Source organism: Lontra canadensis, unplaced genomic scaffold, assembly GCF_010015895.1.
Source record: "Lontra canadensis isolate GAN:19392208 unplaced genomic scaffold, GSC_riverotter_1.0 scaffold261, whole genome shotgun sequence".
In the NCBI taxonomy this organism is placed as follows: domain Eukaryota; kingdom Metazoa; phylum Chordata; class Mammalia; order Carnivora; family Mustelidae; genus Lontra; species Lontra canadensis.
The window spans coordinates 198,853-211,334 of record NW_022631255.1 but is presented as its reverse complement, the minus strand read 5'-3'; the positions used below and the strand labels follow the sequence as shown (position 1 = coordinate 211,334).

Here is a 12,482-nt window from a genome sequence, read left to right as displayed (position 1 = left end):
TCAGGATGGCTATGTCACTAACCTCTGGGTAATTGGATGGAGTACAAAAGTGAGCTCTGCAAATTCTGGAGCTGGACTGCAAGGGGAGAGGATATAATTTCTCTGCCCCTTTCCTCTTTCCTGCTTGCTAGGATCTGAATACACATTTTGGTCTTAGAGAAGCTGTCCTGGACCAGGTGCAACTTCTGGCTCTCTAATCCTGGATCACTCACATATTTTCTCTGTCTGTTTCCTAATTTAAGTGAATAATAGAATTTGTATCCTGAAATGCTGTGAGAGTTGAATATGTCACACACACGCACACACACACATACACACATACATATTAGCAAAATAACTGATCCTCCAAAAAAATTTATAGCCAGGAGAAAGTGATTGAGGCAAAATGCTTTTCTATTTTTAGATCCTAAAAACAAATATTTATTTTATTTTAAAGTTTTTATTTATTTATTTGACAGAGAAAGAGAGAGATCGCAAGTAGGTGATCTGCTTTCTACTGAGCAGAAAGCCCGACACAGGATTCGATCCCAGGACCCTGAGATTATGACCTGAGCCGAAGGCAGAGGCTTAACCCACTGAACCACCAGGTGCCCCTAAAAACAAGTATTTATAATCTCATGATGTAGGTATGTGGAATGGAAGAAGGTAAAAACTTTATTACTCTACCTCCACGATACAAGTTAAGGACATTCATACACATGACCCCTGAGCAGACTCCTGGAAAACCAGGTCACAGCCACACTCTCTCAGTATCTATTACACATTTCCATGGAGTGTTTCCAGCTCTAAACAAAGCCTTTCAATGGACAGAAATCTCCTCTAAGCCCAGAATAAGCATGGTAAGTAAATTTCTAGCTTGTATTCACTTTAACTATAATGAAATTAATAAAAATAATTTTGGAAGCTATTAAGGATATTACCATGCTGAGAAACAATACATGTACATGTAAATATATGTATATAAGTTATTGATGGCATCCAACTGTTCCTCAAACCATGAGTAATCTTGCCAAGCACCAGCCAAAGTCTTAACAACATATATCTAGGTTACTTACTTGAATATAAGTATTTCCAAACTCAGAAACTATGTTAGATGCATAGATTTTGTGGTTTATTTTAAAAGACAGAAAAACCTGTATGTCAAATTATGCAATGCTTGTTTATATTTACTATATTAAAAATACTACCTTCACTGTATCATATTTGCTGTGTGCTATGTATTTTCGATTTCAAATACATACTGAGAAGTATCTCCCAGTGGGAATATAATTAGTCATCAATTATACATATTTGATTCATTCCTGGGTATGATATACTTTATCTCATTTTAGAAAGCAATTACTCTGTACTTAAGATCAGTTGCATGTTCCTGTTAAATAACAGGAAGTGAGTTCATTCACAACTTTATAAATTAGAGAATGTCTATGTTTTTGAGAAGTCCTAAAGAGCATAATCATCCCAAGGTCATGTTTCAGTTAGAATTACAGTTGGTGAAATTTATTAGATAACACATGTTTTTCCTGACTGTTAACAGATTTGATCATCTACTGTTTGATGTGCAAAATTTTCTCTGAGAACACTGTGCACTGTGAGGTGGAAAAGTACAAGAGGCAGTAACTGTTCCCTATTTCCCCAAACACTTGCCCCGCAAGTGTTCTGGTCATAGAGACCCAAAAAAATTCACTCGTGTAGATATACTTGGTATCCCCTAAATACTCAAAGAAATAGAGGAAGTTATTTCATATAGTACTCCAAGGTATATAGCAATTTTTCAAGAGGAAGAAATGATCACAAAATATTTGTTTTTAAGCTCTGTATCAGGGGTACTTGGGTGGCTCAGTCAGTTAAGTGTCTGCCTTCAGCTTACCTCATGATCCCAGGGTTGTGGGATTGAGTCCCACATGGGGCTCCCTGCTCAGTGGGGAGTCTGCTACTCCCTCTCCCTCTGCCCTTCCCTCCCCTTCACTTGGGCATTCCCTCCCTCTCTTGCTCAATCTCTTTCTCACAAAAATAAATAAAACCTTTTTAAAAAAATACAAATAAAACTCTATATCATTCTATAGACAATAATAATAGCAACAATAACAAAATAAACAACAGTAATAGCAATTGCTATTTACTAGGCGCCTGCCTTAGTAATAAAAGATTTACATAAGTTAAGTCATGTAATCTTTACAATAACTTTAAGAAGGAAGTACTATAACTTTTCTAAGAACTAGAAATGGCAAAGCTGAGAATTTTTCTCACAGTGAAATACTTATTTTAGCCAGCAATTGCATCTCCAGAAAGTTTCACATTTGCATCCTAGCAAAAAAAAATGCTGGTAATTTGTTTCTTTGGTTAATTTTATTTAAATTCCATTTTGAGGGATGGTGTTTATTATATCCTGGTTTAGATGTACAAGAGGATTGAAACTGATGTGTTTTTCTGAGAACTGGCATGGGAAAGGGATAGAAATAGAGATAGATCACCTTATTTTTTCACTGTAAGATTCCCTTAGTTCTCTTTGTAATCAAAGTCATGTGCTCAACCAAAGGAGTAGTCTTTAAGGCACAGTGATTGTGTGAGAATTATTTGGATAAGGTGTGGTTTAGACAGTATGAAATTTCAAGTCAAATTATAAAAGTCAAGCTAATTTAATATGTGATAATATAAGTAAATTTTTCAAATATTTAAATTCAAATATCTAAAATCCCAAGACCATTACAATATTATTATTCTGTAATTCATTAGGTGATTTAAAATACAAAGTATCATTATCTTTCAAAGTTGTTTATAATCTTCCTCAATTAAATAAGATGCATTCTGATTTGAATGTAATGGCTAAAATCTCAAATATTTCCATGGCATTCACATTACATGCAAAATTCAAAGGGAATAATTAAGCAAAAAATAAAAGATAGCTAAAATAGTGGACTCTAAGGAAATAATGAACTTTTGTTTTATATACTTTTCAATTCTTTGCTGAGATGTAGCACATAAACTCAAATATTATAAATAAAATATAAATGACTCTCAGCAAGAATATCAATTTACCATAATATTATACCTAAAATATTTTCTAAACTAGCCCATGACAACCACAAATTATTATATAAATATTATATTATATTATATAAATATTATATTATATTATAATAGAAAATAAACAAACTAAAAGATGTATTCTGAATTGTCAAAAAAGTTGGAAAATACCCAAATAGAGACACTTAGCATAGTTAATGATTTTCATTATTTCATTATTTCATTATTATTAAAAAAAATACATACTCCTTCTGGGAAATATAGGAAATATAGAAAAATATTATAATAAAAGTATTAAAAATCCAAATCCTTGACCCACAGACATACAAATTTTTACATTTTGATAAAATGAAACATTACAAAATAGAGACCATATATATCTGGAACTTGTGTATGCACCTAACATTTTATCATCACCACTTCCTCAAGAAAATGGATTTACCTTAATGTTTTCATTATTACTGTTGGAAATTTCGTTTTCTCAATGTTTGTAAATTAGACTTCAAATAAATATATTGTTTTCATTACTTTGTTTTGTGTCCGTGTTTTAGTAATTCATGTTTCCTGTGAATTTATAAAGTCATTATCTTGACTTAATCCCCAAAGAAAAATAATTTGTTATAACCATATAAAACATTGCATGTACATAGTTATTCAAATATATATGTTTTATTTTTATTTTGAAAGTAAATCTTGAGAATGACTTTATCACTTCACATAAAATATTTGGTTAATTTTATAGACTAATATAAAAGTCTGTGTATTTAAATCACAAATATAATTCTATATTTTGTAATCCTATTTCCACGTTCATCCTATTTTTATGGTTAGTGTTACATTAAAATCTTTGCAATAATAATTTATGTGTATACTTTAAGTAGCTCAGAAGATAACAATTTTATCATCCTCTAATCCTTAAAAAAATCCCCTTTAAAGTGGCTAAACACAATAGTGATTATTGTCTCAAATGAACAAAACATCATGTACTAATGGTTATATCAAGATAATAAAACAAATCATCTGAGAACAACAATATGAATATCTTAAAATACAGAACTGAATTCTCTGGAAATTAAGTAAAGCCATGTGAAACCCCAAATCAAGAGGAAACAAATACAGTGACAACACGTAAGCTAGGGGCTCTGGAAAGTTGGAATTTTAACTAAGATTATGGTATAAAGCCCAGACTCTTAGAAAGGCTAACTCACAAGGGAGAGGATGGGCTCAGGAAAAGTTCCACCAGCCCAGAATGAGTAGAAGGAAGTTTGTTTTCCTTGACAAGTATCCTGAGGGGGGGGGGAAATCCCCTGCAAATATATGCCACTTATGCTTTCTGAAAACTCTAAGTGAGAAATTAACACAGAAATCAGTTCCTTTCAACAAAAGTAAAAGATTACCTGCTACAGTGGGAAACATTCTCAAACAGATTTTGCTGCATTTCCATACATAAAATCTTCTTTATAAGGCTCCTAAAAGAGAACTCAAACTTCAAAATAATATTTACCTGAGCAAATAATGTACCAGATAAGGTAACCTGCAGAATAAACCCAAGAATGGACATCTGAGAACTTCAGTTAATGAAATACTAATTGACATTTTATTTATTTTTTGTTTTTTAAACTTTTTTTTATTTAAGATTTTTTATTTATTTGACAGAGAGAAGAGACAGCGAGATAGGGAACACAAGCAGGGGGAGTGAGAGAGGGAAAAACAGGCTCCCTGCTGAGGCTCCCTGCAAGGCTCAATCCCAGGACTCTGGGATCATGACCAGAGCCCAAGGCAGACTCTTAAGACTGAGCCACCCAAGTGCCCCTCTAAGGGACATTTTAAAATGGAAATATAAAATGAGTAAAGACACAAAAAGAAAGAGAAGTCATATTAGAAAAGCAGGTAACTTTTGAAATAAAAATGTAATTCTTAAAGTAGAATAGCCAATATCATAAAAAATGTTTATGTAATAAAAGGTCAATCTGAGGACATTACAAAGAAGACAGCATAGGGAAATAAATAAGAAATGCCAAATCAGGTAGAAGGTCATGAGAAAAAGTATAAAAACTTCTAACCAATATCTACTTGGAGTCCTAAAAGGAAAGAAAGACAAGAGCAGAAATGCAATATTCAGAATTAATGACAAAGAATTGTCCAGATTTCATAAAAAACATGAATCCTCATATTCAAGGAGCACAATACTTCCTCAACATGATAATTAAAAATAAACCTCATCAATAAATAATCAATCAATAAACCTTGATGTAGAGAAATTGTACAGCTTCAAAAACGGAGATCTATTCACAAGAAACAGAAAAACCTCACTAATATAGAAACAAGGATGTTAACAGCAAACTTATTAACAGCAAAAAGAAAAGCCAAAAGCATTGGAAAAACATCTTCAAATATCAAAAGGAAACAACTCATCATCTGAGATTCTAGAACCACCTAAGTTACTACTAAAGAGCAATATTATATATATATATGTTTTGATGAAAATGCTGAAAGATATTCTACTAATAATTTTTCCATGAAAGGACATTCTTTAGAAATAAGGTAATTGAATCATAAAAGTGATTGGAACACAAGAAGGATGAAAAAATATGTTGTAAACGATGGTTAAATCCAAGAAATGCTGATTTTATGAAATAACAAGCAAATATTGACAATAGTTTCTAAAACATTTGAACTATAATAATGTACCAAAAATAGTAAGAATGAAGGAAGAGGGAAGAGATATTAAATCCATTGTTTTGTTTTAAAATTTTTATCAATTTACTTAAACTAAAAAAAAAAAAAATCACTCATTCTTCCTACCTCCTGTCCCATATGGTAGTTCTGTTTTTAATTTTTTGAGGCATACCCAATGTTTTCCATAATAATTGCACCAATTTGCATTCTCATTAACAGTTCACAAGCGTTCCCTCTCCTCCATATCATTGACAACACTTGTTATTTCTCTTCTTTTTGAATATAACTATTTTAACAGCAGGAGTAATATCTCATGGTTTTGATTTGCATTTCTCTGATAATTAATAATGTTGAGCATCTTTTTATATACCTGTTGGCCATTTGTATGTCTTCGAGAAAACGTCATTTTAGATCTCCTGCCTGTTTTTAAATCAGATTTTTTTGTTGTTGTTACTGAATTGCATGGGTTTTTAGCATATTTTCAACTTAAGTTAAGACCTATGATTTGCAATTATTTTCTCCCTCTTCGTACACTGTCTTTTCATTTTGTTGATAGTTCCTTTGCAGTGCAGAAGCTTTTTAATTGAGGTAGTCCCACATGTTTACTTTTGCTTGTGCTGCTTTTGTTTTTGGTGCCAGATTAAAAAAAAAAAAAAATTGCCAACAAGGTGCTGGGTGATACAGCTGGTTGAGTGTCCTCTTGATTTTGGCTCAGCTCATGATCTCACTTGTGAGATTGAGCCCTGCATCAGGGTCTGTACTGGGTGTGGATCCTGGTTAGATTTTATCTTTCCTTCTGCCTCTCCCCACTCATGTTCTCTCTCTAAAAACAAATAATAACAAATTAAAATATAAAAAATTAAAAAAATTAAAAATTCATTGACAAGACTTGTATCAACAGTACCACTCATGTTTTCTCCCCCCTAGGAATTTAATGGTTTTAGGTCTTCTGTTCAATCTCTAACTTATTTTAAGTTCATTTTTGTGTATGATATAAGATAATGGTCTAGTTTCATTCTTTTACATGTGGATGTCCCCTTTTCCCAGCATCATTTATTGAAGAAACTGTCCTCTCCCTATTGTATATGCTTGGCTCCTTTACTGTAAATTAATTGATTACAGATGTGTGCGTTTTTTTCTAGAAAGACACAATTTACCAAAACTGTATCATGAATCCATAAATATTAAATAAGTTAAATCATGAAGGTTGAGAGTAGGAGAAAAGAATCGTGTTACAGAATGGCTGAAGACTATACTTCAAGAAAAAAATAGGTAATTCTGCTTCATACCTCTAATGAACTCCTGTTTGATAAATTGAGGATACATGTGTGAAGCAAGATTGAAAGCTACATAAATCTAAATACAGAATAACAACTAATTCTTGGAGAAAGGTTGACTGAGGTCCTGTTGTTTGTGCTCTGCATGATTCATGGGCCACCATTTCACTCCGACTTCAGTGTAAATGCTTGTGCTAGGGTTGTATAGTCCACAGCATGAAAAAAAATCATATGCAATGGCCCTGGGAAGCAAAACTGTGATGATTTGATTCTCCAGATATTTAGGTGTTGAAATAAATGGGGATAAATTCTAACTTTAGTACATAGATGATCATATTCAACTTCTCTATTCTCTTCTACACGCTTGCTATATAAAATTTTAAATAAAAGAAACAACATACAGATGCACTGCTTCTGCAATAGAAGGAAGTATCTATTACTAATGTCAGAGATGTTTCTTTCCATTTCTAAAAGGTTCTAAATCAAGAACTTTTTAAAATGTAAATAACACTGCAATACTTCTGTTAATAAAACAAATAAAAGAATGATGGTTAATTCTTAAACTTTTATTTAAGCCATTAATTTTATTATTCTCCTATCTACAGTAAGCCTCAATTTGCCCTTATTTAAATTCAAGAGTCTGACTAGCTGATCTCTTCTATTTAAATTAAACCTTCTCCAGTTTTATGATTTGCAATTCAAAACTTCTAACTCCACTTTAACTATACAAATATAGGATTCATTTCTTAAGTAAGTGAAAGGGTCCTGAGTTATATTAACATTGCATTTTACTAAGCAATTTAACCAGGTATATAAATTCCTTTTGTAAATATCTCATCAATTAAAAAAAATTACACACTATGGCTTCTTTGTGAATATGGTAAGATATCTTTGGAGGATATTTGAATCAATGTTTCTGCCATATTCTGAAAATTCAGTATGACAAATCATGTAGTTCTTGTAGTTCTAAATCTTATAGCTCTAAACTGACATATTTTCTACTAGGTCATTTTGTTTAACTTCAAACATCATAGGTTCTTTTGTAAGGAAGGAGTAAAAGCAATTTTCTTTTAAAGTGAACTGAAACCTGATTGAAAAAAGAATCATTCTTTTGTCAAACTATAATCGATTGTTTCAGTTAGAGAGAAATCACACACATAAAAGAGTATAAAGGTGCTCCATGAAATTATTCTGACAAGAAGAAATGCCAAAATAATAGGATTAAAATTGTTGTCTCTTTTTCAAGAATGATGTGAACTCCAAAATAACTTGACATTTTCATGTCAAACTGTGAAATACTTGCAATGCAATGTACTTGAGTACCATATACATTCACAGAGAAATTAAAATGAGTCTTTGTACTTAAAAAAAACCTAATGAACATTGGAATTTTATCCATAAAAATATGTTTTTTGGCTGACCTTCAAGTATTCTTTTCACTTTTTCTAGAGAAGTACAATATTCTACTGTTCAGGAAAGATCACTATAAATTATAGCATAAAGTGAATATAATAAAAAACCTTTAGTTTGTTTTCATCATAACCATGTTCTTGTGTAGAAAATGTTATTATAAGGGGATATTGAATGTTTTTATTCTGTACACTTTTCTAGTTGTTATAGGTGTACAATGAAATAAATATATATAAATAATGTATAGGGACGCCTGGGTGGCTCAGTTGGTTAAGCGGCTGCCTTCGGCCCAGGTCATGATCCCCGCGTCCTGGGATCGAGTCCCGCATCGGGCTCCTTGCTCGGCGGGGAGCCTGCTTCTCCCTCTGCCTCTGTCTGCCTGTGCTCGCTCGCTCTCTCTCCCTCTGTCTCTGGCAAATAAATAAATAAAATCTTAAAAAATAAATAAATAAATAAATAAATAAATAAATAATGTATAAAATAAAATTAATATAAAACAACCCTGCTCTTATGCTACTAACCTAATTGTGGACACAACTTAGGAGCACACAGGGAAGAGGGGGATGTGGAGGAATGGAGATTGATTGTTGTGCATAGTTGTGGTTGAAAAGGCCTCCTTAGAAGAGCTGACACTTAATGTAGACAGTGAAGAATGAGCCTGACAGAGCTTTCCCACATTGTAGGAATTGATATGCATATATGAGAATGTTATGGATTAAATTATTACTTAAAAATATTAACTGGAAAAAAAAAGAAAAAAAAAATTAACTGGGACCTTCCCAGAAAACATCATAAACATACCTTCTTGAAGCTGAATTCTAGTGGGAGGGGGGGAGTCATTATGAATTAGGTCCCTCTCTTAATGAAAACAATGAACACTGGTGGATTTTAAATGTACAGTTTTTTAAGAACATAAAAAATCTGCAAAGGTAGTAAAGGACATGTCAAAACAAAAGGAAAAGGAGGTTCCCATATAAGCCAGTGGAGCACAGGAACACTGAAGTTACACAGTGCAAGATATATCTACTCAGGGGAAGTTGACTTCAGTTTTGGAGTCTGGTAGGAGGAAACAGATGTCTGAGGCCAGGGCCTGAACAAGTCACGCAGCCTTAGAAGTGACTTCCCAAATTAACTTGAGATGCCTGCAGCGTGAGGCTGAAACGAAAGGAAATCAGCAATCCAACACACCCTGAAGCATCATTTCCACACTGGTGTATCACCTATCAAACAAGACAAGGACTAGAAAACATGACAAAAATAACAGTAAACAGGAGAGATCCAGGAAAGATAAAATGCTTACAATTCTTTCTTTGAGGGGGTGGTATTGTTAGGGTTTGGTTTACTTTAGAATTAATTAGTTTTGTACAGATTTTGTAACTTCTGTGTATGAATTGTTTTTATACCCAATATTTCTGACACTAATGAGTGGGGTTTTCCCATACTAATAACCAATTCTCCAACTCTCTGAACACCATGGGTGTACAATTCAATTAAATTCTGACACCAACTACTGGAGTTGAGGCAAACGCCACAGGTTAGGGACTCAGACCCACAAGACTGTCCCCAACTTCAGATGTCAATCACAAGTCCTGGGCCTCTCCTATTTCTTATTGATCGTCTATAAACTGGGGGCTCTCACAAAACCCTCCTCGGTTCAATAACTTATTAGAACAGCTCACAAAACTCAGGAAGTCTCTTTACTCACTATTGCTGGTTTATTATAAAAATTATAACCCAGGAATAGCCAAATCCAAGAAAGAGGCATAGGGACACATAAGCAAAGAGGCACAAAATTCCCATCCTCTCTCCAGGTGTGCACCTCAGTATGTTTGCCAACCAGGAAGCTCTCCAAATACCACTCTTCAGCATTTTTATGGAAGTGCCATTACACAGGCAAGATTGATTAAATCATTGGCCATGGGTGATTAACTAAATCTCAGAGATCAAGGCCTATTTGTTCTTCTGACAACCAGGCCCCATTTGAAGCTATCTAGGGGCCCACTGAGAGTCATCTTAGCAGGAACTCAGATATGGCTGAAAGAGTCTTATTATGCATAACAAAAGCTACTCCTATCACTCAGGAAATTCCAAGATTTTAGGAGCTCTGTGTCTAGAATGAGGGACCAAAGACAAGTATAGCGGTATTATTATATCTCACTATTACACTATGACAACTAAATGGAAGAGTACATTCAAGATTTTTTAAAAAATATAAACAAGTAGAAAAAAAATCATAAAAGTAACACAAAAGAGAAAAAATTGAAATAGAACAGGTGGAATGAATAGAAAACAAAAATTAAGTCAGTGAATATACAACTAACATGACTAATGATATTAATGAATAGAATAAATACACTAATTAGAACAGTAATATTTGAGATTGGATTTAAAAGTCCAACTGTAAATTGTTTACAAGATACAAATGTAAAATACAAGGATATAGAATGACTAACGTGGATGAGTAGACAGTATATAAATACTAAGCAAAAGAAAGCTGATGCAGGGGTGCCTGGGTGGCTCAGTGGGTTAAAGCCACTGCCTACGGCTCACGTCATGATCCCAGGGTCCTCGGATCGAGCCCCCGACATCAGGCTCTCTGCTCTATGGGGAGCCTGCTTCCCCCTCTCTCTCTGCCTGCCTCTCTGCCTACTTGTGATCTCTGTCAAATAAATAAATAAAATATTTAAAAAAAATAAAAAAGGGGCATCTGGATGGCTCAGTTGGTTAAGCATCTGCTTTTAGCTCAGGTCATGCTCCCACGGTCCTGGGATAGAGCCCCGCATCAGGCTCCCTGCTCGGTAGGGAGCCTGTTTCTCCTTCTTCCTGCTGCTCCCCCTGCTTGTGCTCTTTCTCTTTCTCTCTCACAAATAAATAAATAAAATTTTTAATGAATAAATAAATAAATAAAAATAAAAAAAGAAAGCTGATGCAGATATGATATTATTAGAAAAAATAGACTTTAATATAGTATTAACAGAAATTAACAGAATTGTTTAATAATAATATTTTTGCTTATTTTCTTGTCTTATTTTTCTGTCACATACTGAAGTATATTAAAGATTTTACACTATGTTTTTGAGATTTTTCTCTCTGCTGTAGTTATGAAACTTTTTATTCATATACTCCTAGGCTATGTTTTTAAATGAATAGAGTTTAAAATTATTATTAGTTCCTGGTAAATTAAAATTTTCATTATTATGAACTAACCCTCATTATTTTCTGTTAATGTTTTTTACCTTAAAGGCTATTTTAGACAATACTAACATTTTGTATGTTATGTCTTTATCCATTCATATGCTTTGTCCACTCATATGCAAACACATAAAGGAATTGGAATCTAAATAGAAAAGGAGATAGAGTATAAAGAAAGAATACTAGATACATAACAGAATATTTTCTAAATTTAATGGTGTAGAGATTAGTATGACCCCTGTGCAAGGATGACATGAAAATCCATGAAACACTCCATATTTAAAAAAAGAAGAAAAAAGAATATTTTCCAAATGTAGTTCAAAAAAACAAAATTAAGTAATTATCCCAACTAGGGTAGTTATTTATGAATAATTTTAAATGCCAACCAAGATAATTATAATGAAAACCTCACTGGATACATTACAATCAAACTGAGGAAAGCCAGAGATAAAGAGCAAAATCTTGAAAGGAGACAACAAAAAGACACATTGCTTGTAAGAGAACAACAATATGAATTACTGTTGATTTCTGATTAGAAAAAAAAGGAGGTAGAGGATAATGGAATGTCATCTACAAAATGCTTTAAAGAAATCTCTCAACCAAGATTTCTATATCCAGTGAAAATACACATTAAAGATAATGAGGGATGCCTGGGTGGCTCAGTTTGTTAGGTGACTGCCTTTGGCATGGGTCATGGTCCTGGAGTCTCAGGATCAAGTCTGGCACCTGGGCTCCCTGCTAAAAAGGGAGTGTGCTTCTCCTTCTAACCCCACCCCATGCTCTCTCCCTCTCTCTCATTCTCTCTCTCTCAAACAAATAGATAAAATAATTTAAAAAAGATAAAGATAAGAATAAAATGGAGAAACACAAAAGTAAGGATAAGACAGTATGTTTTGTTAT

At 33.2% G+C, this 12,482-nt stretch overlaps 1 non-coding gene across 1 annotated transcript; it reads left to right on the top strand.

Moving 5' to 3' along the window:
* The first annotated feature begins 11,761 nt into the window (after positions 1-11,761).
* LOC116862571 lies at positions 11,762-11,865 on the top strand. The gene has a single exon (XR_004381655.1). It is a non-coding gene; the product is annotated as a U6 spliceosomal RNA (small nuclear RNA).
* The last annotated feature ends 617 nt before the right edge of the window (positions 11,866-12,482 follow it).